The following is a 10735-nucleotide window of genomic DNA, read 5'->3' as shown; positions in this document are numbered from 1 at the left end:
CTCTCTCTTTCTTAATCACAACTTACAATATTAAAATTTATTTTAATTTATTAACCTTCGTCTTCGATTTTAGAGTAGGATAATTACCTAGATCCCGGAGAAAAAGTTTGGGGTTATCTAGAGAAGCAATGGTACAAATATTTGAAAAGTATATATATGGGCTGGTTAAATAAAATTTTGAGAATTTTGGGGGGTTTTGAGTTCTGAAAAAAGTAAAAGTTGAGAATTGATTTGATGGGCCACAATTGAGAAAAATTAAAAATTGATTTTTGTAAAATTTTTGAGGTGTTTTGTAAAAATTAAAAATTGAGAAATATTTTTATAAAATAAAAAATTAAATTAAATAATGCTATATAGTAGAGACTCTGATCCCACCCTCATCCTGGTACGTTGACGTGACAATGCCATTCTTCCATTTGATTAAAAGCACATAAGTTAATTAAAAAAACATGTTAAAAGCACATGTACGTTTAAGGACACTCACATCATAAATCCTGCTACAGCTGAAGCGGTTGGAGCGTGGCAAGCATATGCCCTGGGTAAAAGGTTATTAGGCCTCACAAATATTATCATTGAAGGTGATTCGCTTGAGGTGGTCCAAACTCTACCGTAGGATGGTAGTCATTGGAATAGCTACGGATTGGTGATTAATGATGCTAAGTCTTTGCTCATGAATTTTCTTAGTGGGGAATCAGCTATTTTAGGAGAGGTGCCAATGGGGTAGCTCACTGTTTGGCAAAGTAGGCTCTAGATTTAGGAGAGGATACTGAGTGGAGAGGGACAACCCCTCTTTGTATTTTAGACTGTCTTGTTAGAGCAATTTTTTCTACACTAATGAGATGAGGGAATACCATTTTTTTTTTTTAAAAAAAAAAAACTTATTAGACCGATTTGTAAGAAATTTATATCTATATTTGAAAAGTATTTACTTGGACAAGGCTAAAAGTTTTTTTTTTTTTTTTTTTTTTTAAGTCGCCTAAAATTCTAATTGGAAACAATTTCAAGCGGCCCCTGTAGGATCAACAATTCTATTAACTAGGGTCCCTGTCCCTTGGAAGGAATTAAGGTCTTATATATATATATATATATATATAATGTTGTGAATTCATTGGTTCACTTGTAGAATTGGGTTCTTTCATCTAGAGGTCTACAACTTTTGAGTATATATATCAATATATGACTTAATTTTAAATGAAAAAGTTGACTTTTCTGTCCCAACCAAGTTAATTTTGTATATACTCTTGAGGCTTTGGTTTGTGTCATGTGCCTGCGCACACAAGACACGAGTTAAGGTGTCATGCATTCTTAATTATTATCAAATAGCCTTATCACACAGGACTCAAGACCTACCCTAAATTAAAATCTCACAATTAACATAATCAAAGAGTTGAGACTCCGCTTAACTCTATCATTTCAATTCATTATATTTGCTCAAAACACATCAAAATTGATTACTTATTGTACAAATTAGATCTTTCCGTGATACTTTGCAGAAGGGGGGAGGTGCTCTCTCTCTCTCTCTCCTCTCCAACAATCTTTCATGAGGAAGCTTGAGATTTAATGATGCGGAAGCTGTCCTCAACTTTCTTTGTACCTGAATTTACCAACTGCCAAAGTGAAGGAAACGAGTGAGACAACATAAATGTGTAAGAGTAGATTCTAGCTAGAAGTGCATGCATATATATACTAACCTCTAAGTTGAACTCTTTCTTTGTTGCATGCCCTCTGAGATAACCAAACTGGGAAATCCTTGATTGACTCCAGCTTTCCAAGAGATCAAAGTTCACTTATCAGACCTATGCATACATGCATGAGCAGGGGAGGGAACCATGGGCGCGTTTTCCCTCTTTCAGCTTAGCCCATTGTTCATACTTTGGTCTTCGAATGAGAAATTTTAGTTCCGTCCCTGCATGTATATATGCGTGCATAATATATATGGAGAGATAGGGAGTCTGGGATGAACTTACATGATCTGGGAACTTGTCCAAGGAAAAACCAGCCATACCAATAATTGCATGCACTGGGGCACTATAATTGTTGTGATCATATACATCTATCCCATTTACATCTTTTTAAGGAAAGGCCTTGCACTCTTTTCTGTAAACCGAGCAGGATCTCTCATAATTATGAACATGGCCAAAGAGAACCAGATCAACCTGATAAATAGCAACCAAAGAGAAGAACACAAGTTCATTTCAAAGAACTTTAGGAATATGGCTACTTAGGCCAAAAGGACTTACTTTGCTTTCCAAGAGTAATGGTTCTACTTCCTCAACAAATCTGTCATCCACATTAAGTAATCCTATTGCAGAAGAATAAATGGGTCTATGCTTCCAATTTACCGATGTCTATTTTGAGCACATAGTTCCAAGACAAGAGGTAGTTAATTTAATGTAGGAAACTACCATCTTATTTGCAATGTACAATTAACATTAAAAAGATCACAATATCCCTCAAACTACCTAGTCTTTTCACTTAGCATCACCATTAATTCGAAGAATAGTGTTAAAATATGTAAGATTCACTTACCCTGTAAAAACTAACCAAGGAGTTTTTGATCGATTGATGGAAGCCATGTCATTTTTTATCCACTCATATTGAAACATTTTGCATATATTTGAAAGAAGGTGATGTCAGATTAGGAGATAAACATGCATAAAGGACATAAAGCATTTGATTAATCAAACCTGCTCATATTTTTGTGTCCAATTATGCTCAGTTGAAATTACTGTGAAGTGAACACTTCCTTGTTCTATGGAATACCATGGCTTATCCTTTCCTGAGGTTGGCATGGGAAAGTATGTTTCATAAGGAATTCCACATTCTCCTCCTGAATCAGTTAATCTATATATTGATCCCGAATCTTCATAATCTCTGAAAAAAAAAAGAAAAAATATATGTAGTGCTGATATAGAAGCAAATCAGAGCAGAGGTTATAAGTTTAAACCCTGTCTCCGTTATTCACCTCTCATTTCAGTTAAATATTTTATGTATTAAACCCCACCTATTAAAGATCGAGGAGTTTAACTCATACATATGGGAGAGTATTATAATATAATTTAAATTGATAAATCAATCAAATTCTGTAATATATTCTAACAAAAATGACTTAAAAAAAAAAAATACTTATTAAAGTATGCAGATGAGAAAGGTACCTCTGATGGTTTCCAATTGCAGTCATATAAGAAACTCGTGATGCTACAGCCTACAGGGCTAATTTGTTGAAGGAAAAAATCACATTCAACTAGAAAGCCAGTGGCATAGCTTATATCTTCAATGTAGAAGATTGAGTCTACCTTGTTAGAATCTACTTCATCTGCGATGGCATCAATCACTGAGAGGGACCCCGGCTATATATGTACCACAAAATTTGAAAAAAAAAAAAAAAAACAGGGGTCAATATATTTGTGTTTCAAGAAGTAAAAGACTAAAATCACCATAATGCATTGTTATTAACATGTTATTAGTGCAAGATTTCTTCATTTTGGATGGTACTAGACTTTGTTCATTCATTGGGATTTGCATAAACCAGAAAACCTTGAAAATTTTGTGAAAACAAATTAAATTTTGGGTCTTACTATATTTGCAGCAGCAAATGTATCCTATCCTTACCTGAATAAAGTGCTCGGCATAAGCATCACGAGGAGCCTTTCCCATATCCCCATATGCTATGAACTTGAGCTCATCTGATCCTCCTGCAGGTGGAGTTCGAAATTGGATTTGTTCACTCCAACCAGCTGAGTCACTACAGTAAGTACGTGTTAGAATATTAATAAAAGGGTTAAATACTTAATATCCTTGGTGTTTGATAACTTTATTTTTTTCCCTTGGGGTTTGGTTTTTATTACAGGAAGTCCCTATAGTTTTGATAAATGACCAAGTTAGTCCTCTGTCAGTTGACCGTTAATTGACCTAACAAAATTCCACGTGGACCAATCAGATATTGACATGTGGCACCTACTTAATTTTTTTTGTTTTTTTTTTTTTAAAAAAAAAAAAAATTGGGGGTGTCTCCTTGGCCATTTGGGGGTGCCTCAGCCACCCCCAATGGGTGCTGGGGGTGGCTCGGCCACCCCATGGCCCAAAAGAGGTGAAAACTACCCCGATAGGTCTTTGAGTATTTTTGTCGCTGAGATAGGGGGGTAGCCCAAAACCAATGGAGTGTACAGAGGTGGCTCGGCCACCAATAGACGAGGTGAAACCTGATGGCGACCACTCTCAAATGGCTAAGAGCCACCCCTAATTTTTTTTCCTTTTTTTTAATTTTAAAAAAAAAATTAAGTATGTGTCATATGTCAATATCTAATTGGTCCATGTGGAATTCCATTAGGTCAACTGACGGAGGACTAACTTGGTCATTTATCAAAACCACAGGGACCTCCTGTGATAAAAACCAAACCCCAAGGAAAAAAAAATAAAGTTATCAAACCCAAAGAGGTATTTAGTATTTAACCCTTAATAAAATGATTAAATTTGGGAACCTTCCATATCTGTAGTTCGTGAAAAGAAGGTTGCTAAAACCTTCCATATCTGTAGGAGAAGTTGCTTGAAGGTTCAAGTCCTGTCATTATTGCAGAATGAATGTATCCTGGGTCATGCCACCCAAAATCCTTTGCTGGACTTTGAAAACTACTTGAATTTGTCAATTTCAGAACATAGGGGCAAAATCTAAGTAGAAGATAATTAAGAGGAAGGAAAAGGGTATATATATATATATGACGGTGACAGCCATATGTAATTGCCCTCTTTTATATATGATGTTCACCAAAAAATGAGAAAATTTACTTTAGGCTCCTGAGTTACTTTCATATTAGCATTTATGCCTCTAAACTTATAAGGTCAAAGGAATTTTGAAGAGAAAAGTACAAAAGTATTTAATTTGACATTGACACGAAATATATATATATATAGTGTCAATGTCAAATTAGATACTTATGTTTGGAATCAAAGGAGCAAAGAAAAGTGGTATGTTGAGGAACTCACTACACATGTTATCTTGTGTAAATGTAGTAACTTGTGATGTCAGAGTTTTTCCATCTCCATATTGTACTTGTTGAGGTTCCTTAGCTCCACTAACCCATGTTAATCTCATCTGCATCACGTGTCATGTTCAAGAGTTCAAATTAGAGTAATGCATGGTTGCTTTACATGGTTTCTTAGTATGGGTTAAAGTAAACCAGCCCCATGATGCTTATAATTAATATCAGCAGCAACAGATGCACCTTCGACAATTTGTTAATTTCTAATCTGACAATTTGTTATTTTGTTAAACAAGCTGCTTCTTATGGCTCAAACTCAAGTCGCCAAGCCTCATTATCTATTCCAGGAGGCAATATATATATATATATATATATATATATATATGGCCTCATTGCAAGATATCACTCTTAAGCCGTTTGAGCATTTACACCCTGCTAGCGAAAAGTTATTTGGGCTAGCCGGGATGTAATTTGGGTGAAGTATAACCCATATTCGGCAAGCTAATATAATTTAACTCCAATTTGGTGAGCTGCTACAATACTCACTAAAGTTGATGAGCACTATTCACTTACCAATGACGAAAAAAATAAAAAGTTTGTCATTGTCTCTCTTCTTGATAAAGAAACAATAAAGAAATTCTTGAGAAAAAAATATTTAAATAGAATAGTAAGAGAGGATAGCTAAAATAGAAAGTGACATGTAAGTGCTTTGAAAAAGTGGATAGTTAAATTTTGTTTTTTTTTAGCTAAAATGAAAAGAAAATTTGCTAGAAAGATGTGAATGCTCATTGCAAGATAATCACTTTCAAGCTTCGTAATCTACCACATGACTTAGAAAATACAATCAATGTGGACTGTGTGTCTCAAAAATGTAGTTTTTGGCCGTCCCTTTCTTGGACTACGGGCCAAGAGACTATTGGTCCAAATCATTTATTTGACAAATTTTCAAATGTTCGATTTTATTTTACACTATAATGTTTGTACTAGATGTTGAGGTGCCGCATTGGCCCCTCTTTTTATATGATAAAAATTCCCATCAATTTTACTAATTCGAGAAGCAAATTACAGGAGACCCAAATCCTGTTTTATATTACCTTTCCTTTTATGAATGCAATCTTAATGAGTAATTAAGGATGGTGACTCACCGCGGTTCCAGTTGAATCTACACTTCAGATATGTCCATATAAAGGCTTGTTTGGATTAGCAAAATTGATGGGAGGTGATCTTGCCAAAACGCAAGGCGTTTCAAAATCCGCCGCCAAAGAAGACAAATTCGATGTCGGTTCTGATGTTAATGACATGAAATGTTAACATTCCTCTGCAGCTGGTCACCTACCTTTACCCTCCTATATTTCTTTCGATGCTTATTCTTGCAACTCAGATAGCCTGGATCTTTACTCATGTACATTGCCCGCAAATTTTAAATAAATACAAGATTATTAAGATTCAATATATACATAAGGACTTCGATATTATTAATTCATATTCTTTATAAGGAAACATAGAATGGGCGGAATATCAAATTGTGTTTAAATGGTTCATCTAATTATTATTTATCTCAAAAACTTAAACTCATAAAAAATGGTGAATTTAATTGTTTATTGGCTGACGTGTTATATCAGATTGTACGAATGAATTTATAATAAAATCTGTAATACCCGCAGCAACTTTGTTGCATCACAAACTAGGAATTCAGGAAACTATATGATCATCATAAGAAGTTAAACAAAGAAATGGACAAAATTAGACTCTAGAAATGAATTTTGCCGGTGGACACAAGGCAAAAACCTTGGAAGCCACCCTTTTGTTCTGATGTGAACGTCATGACTTCTGGACGTGACTTAATTTGTCGGTTACTTTATAAACTTGGCCATCTTATCTAGTTTTTTTTTCCGATGCTTCTATACCTCTACAAACTATAATATAACATATATTATTAAATTATAACGATTGACAGCGAAAGTAATATCATTTTAAAAAGAGTAATAAGAATTACATTTTTATTTTACAACAATTCTAACTAATTATTAAATTTCTTTTATAAATAATAAAAGAATGCAAGAGTTGATTGGGAGTACTATTATGTCCGTATTTTGAGATAAAAATGTAATTTATAACATTACTCGTCTAAAAAAATTAATAAGTTCCAACTGAAACTTTCTAAAATTACTTATAAAGCCTAGTATCACCTAAATAAATAACCGATACTAAACTTAATACTCATGAATATTGAATACCGTTACAATCCACTCACGTAATATCAAACTAATATTATAGGATGTCTCACTCACTACAAAAAAAATAACATTTTCTGACGTGGCTACAGTATATGTTTTGTTGCCAGGTCAGAAATTTTCTGACGTGTGAATTTTAAAACGTCAGAAAATTATTTTCTGACGTGTGAATAGTGGCACGTCAGAATTTTCTGACGTGTCTATTTCAACAAGTTAAAAAATTCTGACGTGTTAAATATTGGAACGTCTGAAAAATGTTAGAAATTTTAAAAATTAAAAAATTAAATATTTTCTGACATGGCAACATTTATCATGTCAGAAAAATTCTGACGTGGCAGTGCACCACGTCAGAAAAATTATAACGTGGGACACCGCCACATCAGAAAATTCTAACGTGGGACTGTACCATGTCAGAATTTTCTGACATGGTGCACTGCCACGTCAGAATTTTTCTGACGTGGTGTTTCACCACGCAATTATATATATAAACAGATAATTATAGATATATATCGTATGTCAGATTTTTTTTTTTTTTTTTCAGAGTAGTTTCCTGACGTGCCATGCGTCGCACGTCAGGAATTCCTGACGTGCGACGCATGGCACGTCAGGAATCCCCTCGATACCCGATATATACTAACATATCGTAAAAAAATGGGCGGGATTTTAAAATTTTTCCCTCTTCTTTTTCCCCTCAACTTTTTCACTGTTCTTATTCTTTCCCTCTTCATTTATTTCCCCCACACTCTCTCTCTCCTCTCTCAATCTCCCTTCTCTGCACACTGCACGTGCGGCAGCTCCCTCTAGATCTAGAGGGAAAAAATGAAAGCAGCAGATCGAAGAAGAAAGCAAAAGAAGAAGAAGAAGAAGAAGAAGAAAAAGAAAAGGAGAAGAGAAGAAGAAAAAGAAAAAAGAAAAGGAGAAGAGAAGCTGGCCAGCTTGGGTACGTTCAAAAAAAAAAAAAAAAAGAAGAAGAAGAAAAAGAAGAAGAGAAGATAAGAAGATTTTTGGGTTTTTGAAGATTTGTTGGGTTTGACATTTGGGTTTTTGATTTTTTAAAGATTTTTTCAGTTTGGGTTTGGGTTTTTGAAAATGGAGATCGAAAAGAAGAGAGAGAGAGAGAGTGAGAAAATGGAGAAAATGGAGAGCTAGTCGGAGATAGAAAAGAAGAGAGAGAAAGAGAAAATTGAGAAAAGAAGAGAGGTGCAGAGAAATTCCTAAAATCAAAAACCCAAATGGTGCAGAGAAGAAGATTTTTGATTTTCGTTTCTCTGCACTAATTCCTTTAAAAAAAAAATTAATTGAAAATTAATTTAAATTAATAAATTTTTTAATTGAAAAAAAAAATTCTAGGAAAAATTTAAAATTTTTTTTCTAACATGTTAAAATATAACACATCATAAACTTTTCTGACGAGTTATATTTTAACACGTTAGAAAATTTTCTGACGTGTTAAAATTTAACACGTCAGAAAATTTTCTAACGTGCCAAAATTGACACGTCAGAAAATTCTGATGTGCTAAATAGTAACATGTCAGAAAAAAAAAAAAAAATTTCCTGACATCTATGCTTCTGACATTCAACACACGTCAGAAGCGCCACGTTAGAAAACTCCAATGAGGAAAAAATTGTTTTTTTGTAGTGACTAATCTCTACGCAAAATTAAAAGTACCAGTCAGCGGTGAAAATTAAAGCCTATTGATAAATGAGAAATGCTAGAAAATACTATTTTATCTAACTTTGTTGATATGGACACTGCGAATCAATTATTGTTAAAATAAATAAATAAATAAAAATAAATCAAGTACTAATTGAGAGTATTACATTAGCAAAGTGAAATAAAACTGTATGTGGCATATAGCATTAGTAATACAAGGTACTTTCTTTTTTATCTTGAGCGAGTTATTACCCCTCTCAATACAATTTCAAATTTTATACTCAAAATTTTTAGAATTTGGAGGAAAGTACTCTGAGTCATAAATCTCAAAATGATCCAAATTGAAGTAAATAAATTACACCATTACTGAAAAATTACAACATTAGCTAGAGTATCATACCAAACTTGAGGGTCTACATGTTATAATTGCATAGATATTACGTAAGGCATGCTATTGATGCTGCTTCATTTGTTTTAATTAAAGTATTTATTTTTATAAAAATTGCATCAATCTCGGAAATAAAAAATAACCATTGAAGAATACCATAGAGCATTTGGTTGAATTTAAAATTAGGGAAAAATATAAAAAAGCCCCCCAAACTACCGGTTGTTTCCGATTTAGCCTCATAATGTTTCAAAAGTGATAAAGTTAGCCCCCAAACTACCAAACTATTGCATTTTGGGCACTCTATTAATCATTGCATTTTGGCCACTCCGTTAATCAAAACAGTCAGTTTGAACGGAAACTAAAAAACGACGTCATTTTGTTGGGGGGCTACTTTATCACTTTCTGAATATTAGGGGACTAAAATGAAAACGGCTGGTAGTTTGGGGGGCTTTTTTATATTTTTCTCAATTTTTTTTTTTCATAAAAGGGTATTGTAGTAACTTACCCATAACAAAACGACGTCGTTTTGCAGTTTCCGTCCAAACTGACGGTTTTGACTAACGTAGTGGTCAAAATGCAATAGTTTGGTAGTTTGGGGGGCTACTTTATCACTTTTGGAACATAATGAGGCTAAATCGAAAACGGCTGATAGTTTATGAAGCTTTTTTTTATTTTTCCCTTAAAATTACTATTGTGTTTACCTTGACGGGATAATGGCAGAGTAAAGGAGGAATATTGGCAAAATCGCCAGTTTCTAAATAAAGAATCACATTGGGTGGACAACTTTCTACACTGCATGTTTAAGAAAAGAAAACCAAACAAGGCAGAAAAAAAAATAAAAATAAAAACTCAGTTAGAGGAAAGTAAACTGTCTTTCTTTCTAATTCTTTTTTAAGTAATGCTATTTAATAGACTCGCGTATAATTGTTGTACATTCCAGTTACATAGCAATCTTACACGAGTCTACGAAATAACTTTTTTTTTTTTGAAATATAAATAAATAAATATCTCTTACTTAGAATGAGAAGGTGAAATCATGGCGACCCAGTCACCCTCTGAAGGATGCAAAACTCGGCTAACGGTAACCTTGAGATATTCTTCATCTGCAAGGTTGGATTTCCGATTAACTTTGATTTTGATAGAAGTGTCTGTAACGTTAGAGCACTCCATCAATGTTCTTTTACTTAAGAGCCGAAAATCTGAGATTGTTGTGTGGTTTCTATGCATGGCCATGGAGTTTATATGTGAAGAGTGCAACGACCATGACAAAGAAGGAGAAGAAGAACTGAGAAAGAAAGTGAGTAATATGATGAAGAGTCTGAAAACCCAACAGGAATTGCTGGGCTCCATGAGAAAACTGCAAGACAAGGTTATGAAAATTGTTTGGAATTTTCGAATTTGGTTAAAAAGGATTATGAGAATGGTAATGGAGATTTTAAGGTTGGAAAATAATGCAGTTATGAATCCAATATTTATGGAG

The 10735-nt window shown here is 33.7% G+C and overlaps 1 pseudogene; it reads right to left on the bottom strand.

Annotated features, from left to right (window-relative positions):
- The window catches only part of LOC132190875 (probable inactive purple acid phosphatase 27), an 18006-nt pseudogene that overhangs the window by 4537 nt on the left and 2734 nt on the right, over window positions 1-10735 (bottom strand).

The sequence above is a fragment of the Corylus avellana genome, chromosome ca8 (assembly GCF_901000735.1).
Source record: "Corylus avellana chromosome ca8, CavTom2PMs-1.0".
Classification (NCBI taxonomy): Eukaryota; Viridiplantae; Streptophyta; class Magnoliopsida; order Fagales; family Betulaceae; genus Corylus; species Corylus avellana.
Note: the sequence above shows the minus strand (reverse complement) of the source record. Positions and strands in the feature narration are given on the sequence as shown.